This window comes from Halictus rubicundus, chromosome 9, assembly GCF_050948215.1.
Source record: "Halictus rubicundus isolate RS-2024b chromosome 9, iyHalRubi1_principal, whole genome shotgun sequence".
Lineage (NCBI taxonomy): Eukaryota > Metazoa > Arthropoda > Insecta > Hymenoptera > Halictidae > Halictus > Halictus rubicundus.
In genome coordinates, this window is record NC_135157.1 from 3,913,720 (window position 1) to 3,930,081 (window position 16,362).

Consider the following 16,362-nt stretch of genomic DNA (forward strand, 5'->3'; position numbering starts at 1 on the left):
ATATTAGTCCAAATGTTTAACAAAATTGAATATCATTTGAAAAATTCATCAAAACAGAGTCATTGATTTCCTGAATATCATATAGTGCATTATATGACTTGTAATAACAACATGTAACGTTCACAGTGAATACGTTAACGCATTCACAACTGGTAAAAATCAATCGTTTCCATTTGTTCTTTTCCTAAAAACAGTGTAACTGCTTTCTCTATTTACTTCATCAAACGCAAATCCAGTGCATTGTCTTCTGAATCTCGTCATGTTAATTCAGTGTCGTTGTAAAAATTGTATCACCCCTTCCATTAGAATTAGAATTCAATTAAAAATTAGATTTTAGACGGGACATATGTATATAACTTTGAGTTATAGCAGACGCGTGTCCCATCGTGCAAGGGTTCAAATGTGGCGTTATAACAGAAAAATATTTCGTTGGCAAGCGTAAAGCAAAAATGGGTGAATTGTTTTCTCAGGATCTTTCACGCAACCGTTTCCGAGGAATGCACGAGTGCCAAAATCGAAATAAAAAGGAAATACTTCGGACGAGCGCGGTCACTGAATGCGGCTCGAAAATACAAGGGAGGGAAGCGCGCTATTCGTCGGTAGGATTCTAGCAGCGAGCTTCTTCGCGGCTCGGTGCAATTGACTTTCGATCGGCTCCGCTGCAGTCGGTCTTCGATTTTATACTTATCGCCGCGAGACTCGCACGGCATCGCCGCGCCGCGGAAATCGTAAGTTCGCTCGGCCAACAGTTTATGACCCAGTGCGCTGGATTCCTTGCACCTTCGGTTCTGTGCGGCCGGTTGCCCTCGGTATTTTCTGTCGTGTTTGCACCACGCTTCCCCGATAGATCGTATCTACGAAGAACGTTTCTACGTAAAACGGTGACATCGTATATTTTTGATTTGTGGGCCACGCGTTGCGCTTTCGTTACGTCCCACCGGTGTTCGATTATTAACAGGTTGCTGCGCTGCAGTATGCAGCATTGTCCCATCCTTTCTAGTTAATTGTCGAGACTGTTTGTGTGCTCCGATCTCTTTAAATAGGAATGTCAATCTTAATACATTATACAGTCACCTAAGATTTTTGTCGAAAATATCTCTGTTGTTTTTAATGACACGAGAAAATGTTTAATGCAGAGAAGGTTTCGTTAAAAAAGGGCAAATTATTTTGATAATGAGATTTCTTCTCAAAGTCACACTTTCCGAGATTTCAAAGTCATTGTTGATTTTTAAATGGAGTGACGTACTCGGGATAATTCCTCCGAAGGTCATTTGGAGGTCAATATATTATAAATTGTTGAATTCGTTAATTTATTGACTATGCCATTGTACCAATCAAAGTACACAATGCTACCGCAAGAAACGACGATAACATTGTAATTTCGGAAAATATAACCTTGAGAGAAAAATCGTTTTTATTGCAATAATTGTTTCTCTGAGTCGAATATTTTGTTCCTTACACATTTTCAGGCTAATTAACGGAAATGTTGTAGATAAAAAGTGTAGGTGAATCACTCTGTATATGGGTTTAATATATGCGATTTTAACGGATTATATTTTTGGTAATTTCAGTGCAACGATTTATAAATATCACTGTAATTTCTGGCAGCTATTGTAATTACTAGACTTCGAATTTTATGCATTTATGACAAAATAAGTAGGTTCAATTTGAAAAAAATAAGAAGATAAAAGAATTTAAAATTAAGGGTGTATTATTTCTTGCTTATCGAGGTCATTAGAGAAAGAAGGACCGTTCTGTCAATGATCTCCATGAAAAGCTATTATATTATTTAACACTATTTTATGTGAATAGGGATCTAGATTTTGTACAATACATGGAACATGTACTATATGTCACTCCTAGTATGTGTTAATAGCAGAGATCAGAATGTTGCTGAAAGAAAAATCGATCTGGATTTTTAGAACAACTTAATCTTTTGAAGATTTGATACTGATTACCGATAGTGATTTAGTTTGTTCGATAAAGTACATTTTTGGAGGTTTGTTTGTAATGCTACCAGTTACGAATATGCAGAAATAATGTGATGCAGGTCTAATGTAATGTATAATTTATGTAGAGTGCTTATAACACAATCGTTTGAGTTATCGTTTTGCTTATAAATGGAACGGCGCGGCGGTTTAATCAATTTTAGCGAATTGTTTATACTTCACAGCCATTCAATATTTAATTACAAAATGACATAATTAAGTTTCTAGCTTACATGAGTGATAGCAACGGCAAATTTAATGAAGATTCATATTCATACTGGTAAGCTTCGTCATAAGCACGTAACGATGAAATATGGTGTACGAAGATTGAGTCATATACTATAATTAAATGTCATATATTTGTCTCCAGGGATTCATAAGGATTTTCATAAGTTGATATGAAGTTTCATATCATGGACTCCCGGCGTGATCTTTGCTTGAACGTTGTGAAGACTATGTCAGTATAAAATGATACAATCACTCTTACACATTTACGTTAAGTGCGCAAGAAATCCTGAGGCAGGAAGTTAACGAGAAAATTTGAAAAAGCTGCGGTGTTTCGCGTTTCGCCGTCACCTAATTCAAAAGGATACCAGTATTTTCAAGTCATTAGTTACTATTTACAAAAGTGAATTGCACTAAAATTCTATAATTTAGAACAGTAACATTAAGTAAACGTTACTTTATTGATCAAGGTAGACACCATTACATTCAACGCATCCCGTGAACAAATGCGAAGCTTCTTGATTGTATTCAGTATTGTCATCACCATTTTTCAGTTTTTTTTTTCTACCAACAACGAATAGTGCGTTCATTTACCATCACATTTTGACCAAACATTACACAATGCTATCGCCATTACGTTCACTTCTCCACCAGAAGAATACATAGCAATCACATTGATTAACAGTGAAATTAATTCTATTTAAAATGAAAATTAAATATCTAAATAAAACCTGGAGATGGGACCTTAAAGACCAACTTTGAACCTTAAATTTATATAATATAATAAACCTGTAGATTATACCAGTATTTCTAGGTCAAAAGGCTTCATTGCACGTGCATTTTAAAATCCGACATTTTATATGCACTAACCTATCATAAACAAACTCTTTCGTATTTCGGCACAATGCTTTCCACGAGGAGTCTGCAATTATTAACGAAGAATGTCTAATCATCTGAGAAAGAAATCGTATTGCGGTGGGTTAATGAGGAATTCGAAAAGGCTGTCGCGTTCCGCCGTAGCCTAATTCAGAAGGGCTACTATTTCCACGTCAGGCCGCGGTGTAGAGAAGCAACGGGGCCCCGGCAGATATTTCAGCGTACCGCTGTCGCCCTAGCCGCAACGGGACCATTACCGCATGATATATTCTACGGCCCTGAGCTCTCGCTGAGCCCTGCCGGTGTGCTCTCGCCGTTGCTACCTGTTACCCTATTACGCTGTATATACATCTATACAAACACACACACACACACACACACACACAAGCGCACAGCATACATACACTCACATGCCCATAGATATACTCTTGCATTCCACTTTATTCCGTTTCTTCTTCCCCTTCGTGTTGCGCGCGGTGGCACAAATTCATGAGGGTTATTAATTGTTTAAAAAAAAAACCAGGGACAGAAGACGATGAAATTTGCACAAGAATGTTTGAATACGCGTTACGACCCCCCGGCGAAGTTCTCCCCGCAATAACACCGTTCCGCCATCTTTTTAAAGTATTTTTCGTTCTTTGTTGAACCACCGGCCGTTCGCGCCCGTAAAGAAGAATTTTCGTTTACCAACAGGAAAGTGAAGAGACGCGTAAGTAGAATTTACAGGGCTGCGGGCAAACGGAGACAAATATTTACGACCCAATTATTTCCCGGCGGCTGTTCCCGTTTTGAGGCCACGTTGCTTCCGCGATACCCCCGCGCCCCTGCTACTTCTAATCTCGCCAAACACCGGCACTCGTTCCCGTTGTTTGTTCCACGCTCTTAGCATCGACGAGACCCAAACACCCGCGAAGCACACCCTTAATCCCTTAAGCAGGGGCCACCGGATGCATTTTCCAAGGATCAGCTAGTGTAATGGTCTCGACTCTTCGGCAGCAGTTTGTAACCACTTCGAATTTATAGAATATTTATATGGGAACCGTAGACCCGCCAATTTTCGCCATTTCACCGACCAAAGACCTTTTTGTTTTTGTCACAAGCAGGGAGAAAACGAGTGTTCCTTTGTAAAATAGCCTATGAGATTGGAAGTTTTCCGTAAAGATCGACGGTCTACCGATACGAACAAATTATTAGAATTTCAGTTGATGCGAATTTTGATTACACTGTACACGCAGTGGCAAGTTTCCACAATTTTTGAATCGTAAGTTTATGGTAAATCCATAAGGGGAACAAGTATGTCTCACGAGAAACGGAAAGATACTTGCAGTCACATTCGGTTGCAAATGAGAATCTACAAGATATTTTTACAGACAGAAGTTCCAGCAAGACTAATCCACGAGCACTTTTCCGCCATAAATTATGCACCGCCCTTAAAACAGCGTGCGAGTGGAAGATGCACAGTATGCCTCACGAAGAAACACAGCAACGATACTTACCATTTCATTCATACGACAGACGTAAAGTATCCTTTTTAATATTATTATTATTATACGCTGCTGTTACCTGGCAGTCAATTACAGATTATTTACTTCGCTTGAAAATTTTCAAAAATGTACTGGAACATTTTTATGATTGCAATATCGTCAGGTTCCTCTTGTCCAATAATTTGTCCTCAAGTTCCAAAATGTTGAATATATTTTATCTCCCAAATTGCAAGTAAGTATATTTACCAGCCATTACTAAAAGTGTAAGTTAATAACTAGACTGCGAATCTTTGTGCCGAGTCAATCGTCAGAAACTGAAATTAAATGAAACTGTATTTTCGCTGTTAATCATCCTAAAAAGTTGAAAATAATATACCATCACATCTCTGCATCTTCTAAAACAGTCTCTTTATATGAAATCAATATAAATCGGCAAAATCGCTTCTTCCATTGAATCTGCAAAATCACATATTTATAATTTTTAATTTGTCAGCGACCGTTGCTTTCATCAAACATTTGCCTGTCAGCAACGGAAGTGTGCCACCACAACGGTCGACCTTTCCTCCGCCAAATTCGCAATTTTACGAACCTCGAAATAACCCAAGTGGTGTTTTACTCAGGAAAGCTAAAGCGTTCGAAAAGCGTAAAAAAGGATCGAATATTTTTTGCCGCGCGGTTCCATGAAATTAGTAATTAATGAAATTAATGACGGAAACTCTGCCCTGTCGCGGAATTACATCCGCGTTTCTCTTTGAAGGTAAACGGGAAGCGACGTCCCGTTCGAAAACGTTCGCCGACGCAACTTCGCTTTGATCCACGAACAGCCGAGCAGCCTTGTCTAATTTACGCGGCGAGATACGTCACGATCGTGCGGTTTACGAGAGCCGGCTGCTATAAAAAACGCTGCCTCTTATTTCCCGCCAGGGCGATCGAAGATTTCTGTATCCCGGTCTTTTACAACCGAAAAATACACCCCGTGGCGCCCGGTCTCTTAATCTATTCTCCTCAGGGAAATTTCTCGAGATCATTGTCGATATACTTCCCGGGGTTTCTCGAAAAATTCAGAGGACAGGCTTATCGTGCATGTACATCAGAGGCAGGAAGTTAGGACGTTTCGGGGTTCCTTGTACTTTTCTGGGATCAAGATGACGTTCCCGTTGGGATCGGATATGAAAATGTCCCCGGGGGTGAGTTTTCAACAACGTTCGTCCGACTAGCGATTAGAACCGGTCCCATTCCGTTTTGAATCACCGTGGCGGATCAAAGCGATAAATTATTTTTAAACTACGCATATATCGCGTTGACGGTACGCACGGTTATATTTATTGGATTTTGAACTCGATATATCCTTCAATTGACGAAATGCATGTTCCCGTTGGTTTTTGTTTCCGCGAAATACTCTGCCGTAGAGGGAACGCACGCAAACATTCGCGACCTAGTAATTACGCAGATGAAACGATGTATGGATCAATGGAGAAATCATATCTGACAGAGAAATTATTCTGAAATCATGGAATTTTTCATAGGATTTATTCTCTACTGTAAATATCTATTCTTTCGTATAAATTTTTAATCTACGATAATTGACGCCGCTTAATTGTTTGATGAAGGTTTGTAACTTTTCAATTGGTTTTCCGATTTCAACACCCATAAAGCCGTAACAAAAGACAATTAAAATTGAGACAACAAAAATTTTACCATGATCAACCCTATAATGTAGTTTATACCCATATCAATACTATAACACCACAGAAGTTACACAATTATTCGTTGAATTAATTTTTTATTTTCATAGATTATTTTCTAAAACTTTAATTAAACATTTGTTTCACTGATTGGGATATTCATGGTAGAAAGATTAAACTAAAAATGTTATTATATTTTAATAATATAAATGCATCCTAGCTCGTGCAATAAATTTTGAAATATTCATTCAAGTCAGCACAGTGCACAGACGTTGTTCCTGAAGGGTTGGGAACACATGTCAATAAATATATTATAATATCTACGACTTCGTGCCGCCGAATTTCTTGCTGTTGTTAGTATATTCTACAATGTGTAAAAAATTTTCTAATTTTTGCCCAGGCGTAACGGCGATGATTTCACCTCGGAAGGGGAGTTAGTTTTCTTTTCCCCTTTTTTACGTAGTCTCTTGCTGCTTGTCGGGGATCGCGTTTATGCTCGCGATCGTTGCGGCACACGCGGTTCCATGTAAACGACGTTCGGCGCGAAAAGACGCGACAGGGTAAATTTCTGATCCAAACCCCGCGAAATGTTGCTGCGCGACAATAAACGACGCCTGGGCTCGGTTACTTCGTAAAGGGATTTGCAAATCCAATTTGCGGGCTCGCGTTCTCCATCGCTGTAAATTTCGCGCTTCCTTTCGTTGCCATGTGGCTCTGGCTCCGCGAGATTGTTGGGGAGACTATGGTAGTTCCATGGTGAACGATCTGTACCTCTAGATTTATTACATGAAACACTCGAACACTAATATGTTATAATATAGCTTGTAATACCAACCAATGTCAGTATTAGCAATACTGACTAATAATATAATTGCGTATTTTTAACCTTTGTGTTTTGACTTATTTCATTTTTATTATTCACTGTTTTTACATTTTGAAGATTTTGTAACTGATTGCTGTGTGGAAATATGTTTTACAATCATTTTAGTGGATTAATGTATTGGTGCTTTATATTATTTTAGAAAAAACAAAGAGAAATGGAACACAGTTTTCTGCCCCAATTGTGGGAAACAATAGTGAAATAGACATGTGTCTCTCTTTTATTAGTTTGAATTCTACTTTTCTATCATGAAAACTACAAGAAATCTATTTTTCTATTATAAAAATGACACCTTATATATCTTAATATTTTGACACGTATAAATAAGTCAAAGGTCACTAATAAATTAGTTAAATCTAGCTCCCTCGAATGGAACAAATTTTGTATAAATGAGACTAACGAGACTAATGACTTCACGTACGATTGGGTGGTAGCTGCAATATCCAGTTTCGATGTTTTTCGTAAGTTTATACGTTAGGCCCTTTGTGAAGTGTCATAATGTAACGTTCCCTCGAGTGATGGATACACAGTATACTAAGGGCAGGTGCTGGCATCATAGGCGTGTAAAACACATTACAAGAAGAGAACAAATATTAGACAAAATTAATTGGTGACCGACACGGTTAATTAAATGTGTCTTTATTTTAAAATCAAGTCTTGTATCCACCCCACTGGGATTTGGAAGTACCATGCCTTAAAATAAAAAAGAACATTACTTATCATTAAAATCATTATCATTAGAAAAGCTAACAGAGTGTATAGAAATTATTTTAGAATTATATTATTGCGGCTATAATAGCGTGATTCCTGACCCTCGGTTTAGTGGAAATTGAAATAAGAAAGGTGCCGCGAAATGAACTTTGAACTTGAATTTCAAGGTCAAAAGGTCAACAATTTTGTTTGTTTGCAACGTATTCTATTCATCGCAAGGATAAGAAGTGCGACAGGAACCATCGGTCAGAGCTCAACCGTTCTCTTAAAAAATTATTTGATTTTATGATCTGATTTTATTTATATTATATTTTCATTTATCAGTAAGATCGGGTTTATATATAAGGCGTGCTGTTGATGAAGCCGTCGGAAATTATTTCGTTGCGCGTGAAATATATCGAAAATATAATATAAATAAAATTAGTTTGATAATGAGAAAACTTTATCATAATTTTTTAAGAGAACCGTTGAGTTCTGACCCATGGTTTCCTTTGCATCTTTTTTTTAACCTTGAAATTAATTTTGCGGCAGCTTTTTTCCATCAATTTCCCCCAGAACCGAGGGTGTAGAATCTTTACACTCTTTACAATCTCATAAGAAACACTGTCAATGGATTAACCCTTTGCACTCGAAGCTATTTTAATTCCAAAACGAAACATTTCTTCTGACCTAGAATATTTCCCTTCTGAATATTTTCTTCATGTTATATATACGAAAATGGTGCAATTTACTTGTACAATACCGAAGTGTTTAGTAATTTATTAAATACAAACACATTTAATAATGTACAAAATATTTTGAATAATGATACAGCAATTTTTCGTGGCGCCTTACAGTCGCCGTTCGAGTGCTAGGGGTTAATTTGTGCGCGTGATAATTAAATTCACGGACAAACGCAATTACCGTCCGCAAAATGCTGGAAGAAATAACGTTCTCCGACAAAATAATCTCGAATCACTATAAATACCTTAACGGCCGTAGCTCGCCACGGGTGATAACACCGCGAAATAATGGACAGCGTCGGCCGAGTGCAGTGGCAGCCGATGGAAAACGGAAGTTCGAACGGGGACAGTGCTCTGCGGCGATCGTCATCTAATTGTGAAGGATGTTAATGACGCGTGTACCGCGGATATCGTTCGCGTTCCTCGATACGACTGTCGTCCGCGGTGATAGATGAGCTTCACGGACGATATCTGCAGACAGTTTGTGACTGGCTTGTCACGACTCGTCCCCGACTGTTGGTCCCTCGTAAATTTCAACTTCACGCCGCGCCGGCTTGTACGTATGCGTGTCGGGCGTGCTGCAGCGATTTCGATCAAAATTCCTTGTCCGCAAACCGTGCTGTCCCGATCGGTGAAATATTTTTTAATCGCTGTCAAGAACGCGACAGCGACGCCGATACACAACCGCCCAGAATTCAATGGATTCTTGACCGTAGAGGAAATGCGGATAGCCACGAAAAATTTGTTTATACCGGTAGAAACCAATTCCCCGCATGAGCACAATAAAATGTCTATTTATTCACATATACATAGACTCACCGATCCTCTTCTTGAGATTCACCCAATGTTTGCAAACGAGCAGACAAAGGTTGTTGGGTAATTCCTAATGGTGTAGCATGTTTCTAATTGGGTTTGTCGTGGATTCGACAGCTGCTCTAATTCGTCTTTATTGGGATATGGGTATATACAGGGTGGCCCACATAACTCTGAACAGCTCAATATCTCGAACACTATGCCATCGATTTTAAAGTTCTTAGTCTTAAATTGCATGGAACTGAAGGGCCTTTCTGACTACATAAACGTGAAGTGGCCTCCCTTCCCCTTTAACGGGGGAGGGGAGGTACCTTTGTAATTTTAAATGGAACCCCCTATAAAATGTTACACATTTAGATTCTACCGGAAAAAACAAGTCAATTTTGTCTGAAACATTTTTTTGTCAGATACTTCCATGATGAGATATAACAGTTTGAAGTTTCGAGTTGTAGGTACTTGAAGCGCTCGGAAATAGCGTTATGGAATTATACGCGCTTCATAATTTAGAAACATTTCATAATTTAGAAAAGCGGCTTAGTAAAGCTGTCACTAATGAAAATAATAGTGCCAGTATTCTTGCTGCAATTACATTAAATCCTCATATTAGTCAACGTACACTTGCACAAACATCACATATTAGTCGTTCATCAATTCAACGAATTTTGAAACGGCAAAAGTATCATCCGTATCACATGGTTTTATCACAAGAGCTTTCGATAGCAGATTACGATCACCGCGTAAGATTTTGTGAGTGGCTGCAGGGTGTTGTGGAAAACGACTTTTTGTGCAAAATACTTTTTTCCGATGAGGCCACTTTTATGAATTCAGGGCATGTAAATAGACATAATCTGCATTATTGGGCCGTGGAAAACCCAAATTGGATGCGATGTGTTCCCTTTCAACATCGATGGTCTTTAAATGTTTGGTGTGGCCTAATAGGAGATTTTGTGATTGGACCTTATTTTTTTCAAGAAACTGTAACATCTGCAAGTTATTGTGATTTCCTAAAAAATCATTTGCCTGCGCTTTTGGAAGATGTGCCACTGCACGTTAGAAGAGAAATGTGGTTCCAACAAGACGGCGCTCCTCCACATTTTGCAATCATCACCAGGCAATTTTTGAACGAAAAATTTGGGAACAAATGGATAAGTCGTAGGGGACCTCGTCAATGGCCTCCTCGATCCCCCGATCTAACACCATTAGATTTTTTCTTATGGGGATATGTAAAGGACAAAGTTATGTTTGAACCACCGACGACAAAAGAGGATATGAAACAAAGAATACGTGACGCTTGCGCTTCAGTGACTCCCGAAATGTTAAAAAATGTTAGAACAACTTTGATGTTTCGAGTAAATAAATGTTTACGAGCCCGTGGTGGACATTTTGAACATTTAATTTAAAGTACATTTTATTTCTTCACGAATAAGCAAAGGACTCAAGCGCGTATAATTCCATAACGCTATTTCCGAGCGCTTCAAGTACCTACAACTCGAAACTTCAAACTGTTATATCTCATCATGGAAGTATCTGACAAAAGAATGTTTCAGACAAAATTGACTTGTTTTTTCCGGTAGAATCTAAATATGTAACATTTTATAGGGGATTCCATTTAAAATTACAAAGGTACCTCCCCTCCCCCGTTAAAGGGGAAGGGAGGCCACTTCACGTTTATGTAGTCAGAAAGGCCCTTCAGTTCCATGCAATTTAAGGACAACATACAATGTATATTAAGTGCAGATACAATGTATATGAAAAGCCGATTCAAATGATCCTTCCTTCTAAAGAAATAACAGATTAATTTTGTTCTATTTATGAAATAAATTTCGAACAGTCTTCCGATTGTTTTCGGATGTCCAGAACGTCCATCATCCTCGAGATGGAAATTCCCATTTCGAAATCTCCGAAACCATTTTTGGCGTGTACCGTAGGACACCGCATCTTGCTTTAATGCCGTATAAATCACTCCCTTAGCCTTGCTAGCACCTTTTTTTCAATTAGAATGCGAAAAGCGACCAACCCTTAGTACGCGTCTTATTCCGGGCCGGAGTCGGCCTAGAATCGATGCACGAGCTTGAAGGTGGACGGACGTTTTATAGGCAACGACGTTCTTTTTTACTATAGCCGGAGAAATGTGCGTTTAAAATTCATAAGTTGATTCATTTCACCTGCGCGCCCGGCTCCTTCGGCCAGCTCTTGTTTTATTCGCTCATAAATCATCCCCCGTTCTACGGCCACGCCAGCCTCATTCTCTTACACTTACGTGGGCGAGAAACTTTCTCTGAGTTACGAGATATTTCATCGGCTACCCGCCGAACCGATCGGGAAACCATCCGAGGATCCCCGGTATCCGCGAACCCGTTGGCATTAATTACAAACGATAACGATTGCTCGCTTGAAAATCTTCGCCTCGTGGTCGTGTTTCGTTTCACCTCGTTACCAAACCCGCGAAAAATGATCGTTCCGCCAAATATCACCGTGTTTTTCCACAGAGAGCAGAGATGTTTCGGTGTTCGGTGGAGAACGGCTTAATTGCCGGAAGAATTAGTCAGCAATCTAATTCATTAACCGTACCATTCTTAGGCTAAGCTTTCTGGTTCGTTTTATTCAATTGGCCCATATTCGCGTGCGGATTTTAAGAATATGGAGTTCATTTTATATTTAGTATAGCTGAATCCCTTTTGTAGGTGGCACGTTTGTGTGTAAATCCTTTTACACTGGTTTCTAGCACGTTTTATTTAATTTTACCCGATTTTTCGAGGACATTTTATTGGTTTTTGCGCAGTTCTTTTTTAGCATATTTTATTTATATTCGCGTGTAAAAAGGAAGACTTTAATTGCAGCTAAAACCCTGCCTGTTATTAATTTTTTTATGAAAACGAAATCTGGTAAAAAGATATAAAATTTTGGGTAATAAAATCTCTCTTAACGTCGTTTATAATTTCTTGTGAAAAAGCATAATACATTACAAGAACTTATTCCTGTAATTATTTTTTCAAGTTGTAGGAGCAAACAATTATAATTAGTTGAAAACTTTTAGCAAGATACTTACTTTGCACAATGTACTCTTAAGGTAGCTTTAAATACAGATACATAAACGTTTTGTAGAAATTGCCTACTTTCAATAATGATAACTAGACTGTGGACTTGTAAGCACAATACAAATTTTCTAAGTCAACTGTAGGAAATTAAAGTTTTTCTTTTAATATTCTTAATAGGACAAAAATATTTTAACAATATCTTTAAATGCTTCTAACGTCTTTGCAGTATTGTATTTTCATTTCTGTTATAAATGCATAAAATTCGTAATCTAGCGATAGTAGTAAGATTCTAGTGAACAGTTGTTTGTTAAATTTTTATAGTACAGATGAGCTCAACAGTCGTTCTTTAAATTGCATATTCGCGTGGAAAAGGGATTTTCTGGATATTGTACAATTCGCGTACATGTTGTTGCATTTCACTGCAGTCTGTTGATGTTTCCGTGCTCGGTGCAGTATGTACATTATTGACATTTGTAACGTCCAATGCCTATGACTTCGAGGGAATGATTTATGGGCCGATTTGAAACGTGGAAATTTGAAAATCGCGTATATGTCAACAGAATGATTGATTTAGAGATTTCTTTAAATTTTCGAATGGTTCAGGCACGTATTTACCATTTTTGTTTGGGAATATTCCACTCTGAAACGATAAAAATAATTGTAAACATTTTGTGTATTTTCAGAATGTATAGACGTTTAAACGCGAAGCACTAATAGAGAAATTGTTTATTTAAGAGTACTTTGAGTTGATAAATGAATGTTCCATTTATGTGGGAATTAAGTTCGAAGACTAGGAATTTTGAAACCAATATTGCAAGCATCATCTTCCAATTGCATTTGTTCCATCGCAGACTGTAAACTGAGTTTTGACATGCAATATTTACAATACCAACACTGGTATTTTGGTTAGCTCAGCCTTTTTGCTGTGCGCGTTGCAACCACACCAGAGATTTGTGTGTGTTAGCAAAATGTATTTACAAATTGCTAAAAACTAGAATAAACTTACATAGAATAATAACAACCTATCTTCCAATTTAATTGGTGTTACCAAAAGCAATTCTATTTATTTCATATCTTTGATGTATTCGATTTCCAAAGTCTCATATTCTGAAAACAAAAGTGGTCGGCAATAATGGTGTGATATTAATAGCAAACCTGCCAAGCACTAACTTGTGTAACTTGTGTTGCTTTGTAAAAATAAGAAGACTGAATTTATTTATATTTTATAAGAATTTAACTATGATACGTGTTTGAATAATCAAATTTATGTAAGAGTCTTTATAATTTCAACAATTCTAATGAAAACGCCGGCCATTTGACTGTGCCAGGTTTAATTTTGAACAAGACAGTTGAAACGATCAAGAAAATCATTTTCAATATTTTGTAACTTGCCGCATAGCGTTTCTAAGGTTAATATTATGATACAGGAAGGACGTGTCTCTCGTCAGCTGCCAGATGTGTCTCACCTGTCGCTATATTCTCGACGCTCATCTCCTTCCGACATTCACTATAGATTTTCAAGGGAACATCATGAAGGATTAGACTTTGCGAATGCAAGGATGATCAAATAGGTACTAGTATTACTTAATAGGCACTTTCAAAAATTATCATTATTGCATACTTTGTCTTTTCGAGTTCTACAACCGATTTTTCGAAAATTGTAAATAATCGTATAAATGAGGAAACATATCTTGAGACGAGTGCAATTACCCTGCAATATTTTGACACGTTTAGCAATTAGCTACGAAACAAAAATAAAAAGTGCAACCGTCTACGTTCTACGAATTAAACAACTTCGTTAATTTTAACTCACTCGAGTCGCTTGCTTGACATTTTCTCAGCCGGCAATTTCTCAGGTTCCTATAATCAAATAACGTTTCAAAGAAACGAGTGTAAGACTGGTCGTTATTAACTATACAACTCGTTATTAATATTTCACACGTTGACGGCCACGCTAATGCTCCTAAAAGTCACACCCAATGAGAGCCACATATTTAATAATGCAAGAGTAGAAGGGACAAGATTTATTATAGCAATTACTTTTGTAACCTGATTATAACTCGCAGATTCTGAGCTAGTTTAGTTTGTCTAATAGATTGCGATAGAAACTGTTTTCCAAGTTTGTTAAGGAAACTGTCACTCATGTATGACTGACCTGGTGGTCAATATGTTAATACTATTATTTACTATTTTACTTTTCCAATAATCGATTGCAATATTTGAGGTATATATAATTCAAGGAATTAATTAAGGAATATAGGTACCTAGAAATACTTTCGTTAAATAATTCAGTTTTGTAAACATAATTAAAGCGAAGAGAACAGCATAAAATCGAGATTCACGCAAAGGTGAGTTTCAAAGAGCTTTAACAATTTAATTTTCTTTTTTCATGTGCATATAGTCGAAATGGTACTATTCAACGCTACGTTACTTAGATTTGAGTTAATCCTCGAAAGTATGTCAGCTTTAGACGAAATGTGATCATTCTGGAGCATCTTTTCCAACTTCAAAGTTTTCTAAACAAATTTGCAATGACTTATAGGAAAATTTGCAATAACATAATATACAGATATTGGAATCTGTATCTAAAATTTCATACATTTTGGAAGAAGGTGAAAATTTGAATTTAGTCCGGGTGTCCGGGTATGTACTAACGTTGTTGCAAGCGATTCTCATATCTCCGTTTCTAACGAGAAGCATCCGGTTTTGTCTTCCACGTGGCTAAACAAAATTGGCCAGTGCAATTTCCCGCTGGTTGGATCAGGCTCGGATTCTTGGGGGGGTATCGCGTCTCCCTCGCCTACGCGTCCCTCGTCGCTGGTTTCCGGTACCGGGCGCCGCTTGCGGAACCAGGCAACCAGGAATGCAATATTAAGGCATCCGAAGTCCGTCGAAGTCTGAGTATTCCCTCTCGACGCGAACAGCTTCCAGCCGGTTCGCCGCATCTCCGGCTCGCACAAAATTAACGAGCGCCGACGACCGTCTTCAGCATACTTAAATACCGTCACCGCGATTGCTGGGACACAATCCTCTCATGAACTTCGAGCCTCGCGATTGTCGCGCGGAAAAACGCTCCTGACTTCGCTGAACCGATTAGCTTTTCGATAATCGAAAACCTCTTCCAGAAAACGCTGACAAGTGCCAAACAGTGCCAAGTGGAAAGTCAAAAATGACTAGTTTCTGATTTCTTCATGTAATTCATATTTTTATTCAATTTCAAGGATTCGGTTTACATTATTCATCTTATCTCACTTATTATTCCACATTTTCACCACTCCCTATTTTTTAAAATTAATATTTCAATAGTTATCTGATTTAGAACCTAATAGTACCACCTTCTAGTACCTATCCTAGTCCCATGCTAATGTTATAACTAGACGAATTTTTATGCATTTACTACAAAAATGAATAGGTCAAATACAAAACTAAAAAGATATTAGAAGAATTTGGGAATAGTGTTGTTTCATTTTTCAGCTTTTAACACTAAACCTACCACGGTCAAAATGACCGGTTTTATATTTTACAATTATTGAAACTATAAAAATTCATTTGTGGAAAACAATAGAATAAATTTCCTTGTCCAAGCATTTATTATATTGAAAATTATATTATATATATTATATTTTACAATGATTGAAACTATAAAAATTCATTTGTGGAAAACAATAGAATAAATTTCCTTGTCCAAGCATTTATTATATCGAAAATTCATATCATACTGTGCAAAAATGATCACATGTTCACCAACGTCGATGACAGCAACAAAATGAGAAAGTATACAAGGTGTCCCGGTGTAAGAAAAAAGAAAGAAAGAAAAGAAAAGAAAAAAATAATAGGAAAGAAGTGAAAAATTATTTTCTCTTATGAGAAAATGAGTAGTGATAATATGGAATGAATTTTAATCATTTGACGCCTTGTACTTGAGAAAATCGAGTTTGAA

The 16,362-nt window shown here is 37.6% G+C and overlaps 2 protein-coding genes across 6 annotated transcripts in view; one reads left to right on the plus strand and one right to left on the minus strand.

Annotated features, from left to right (window-relative positions):
- The window catches only part of Hiw (MYC binding protein highwire), a 506,468-nt gene that overhangs the window by 128,627 nt on the left and 361,479 nt on the right, over positions 1-16,362 (plus strand). The gene's annotated exons all lie outside the window — the stretch shown is intronic.
- The window catches only part of LOC143357162 (uncharacterized), a 236,127-nt gene that overhangs the window by 114,283 nt on the left and 105,482 nt on the right, over positions 1-16,362 (minus strand). The gene's annotated exons all lie outside the window — the stretch shown is intronic.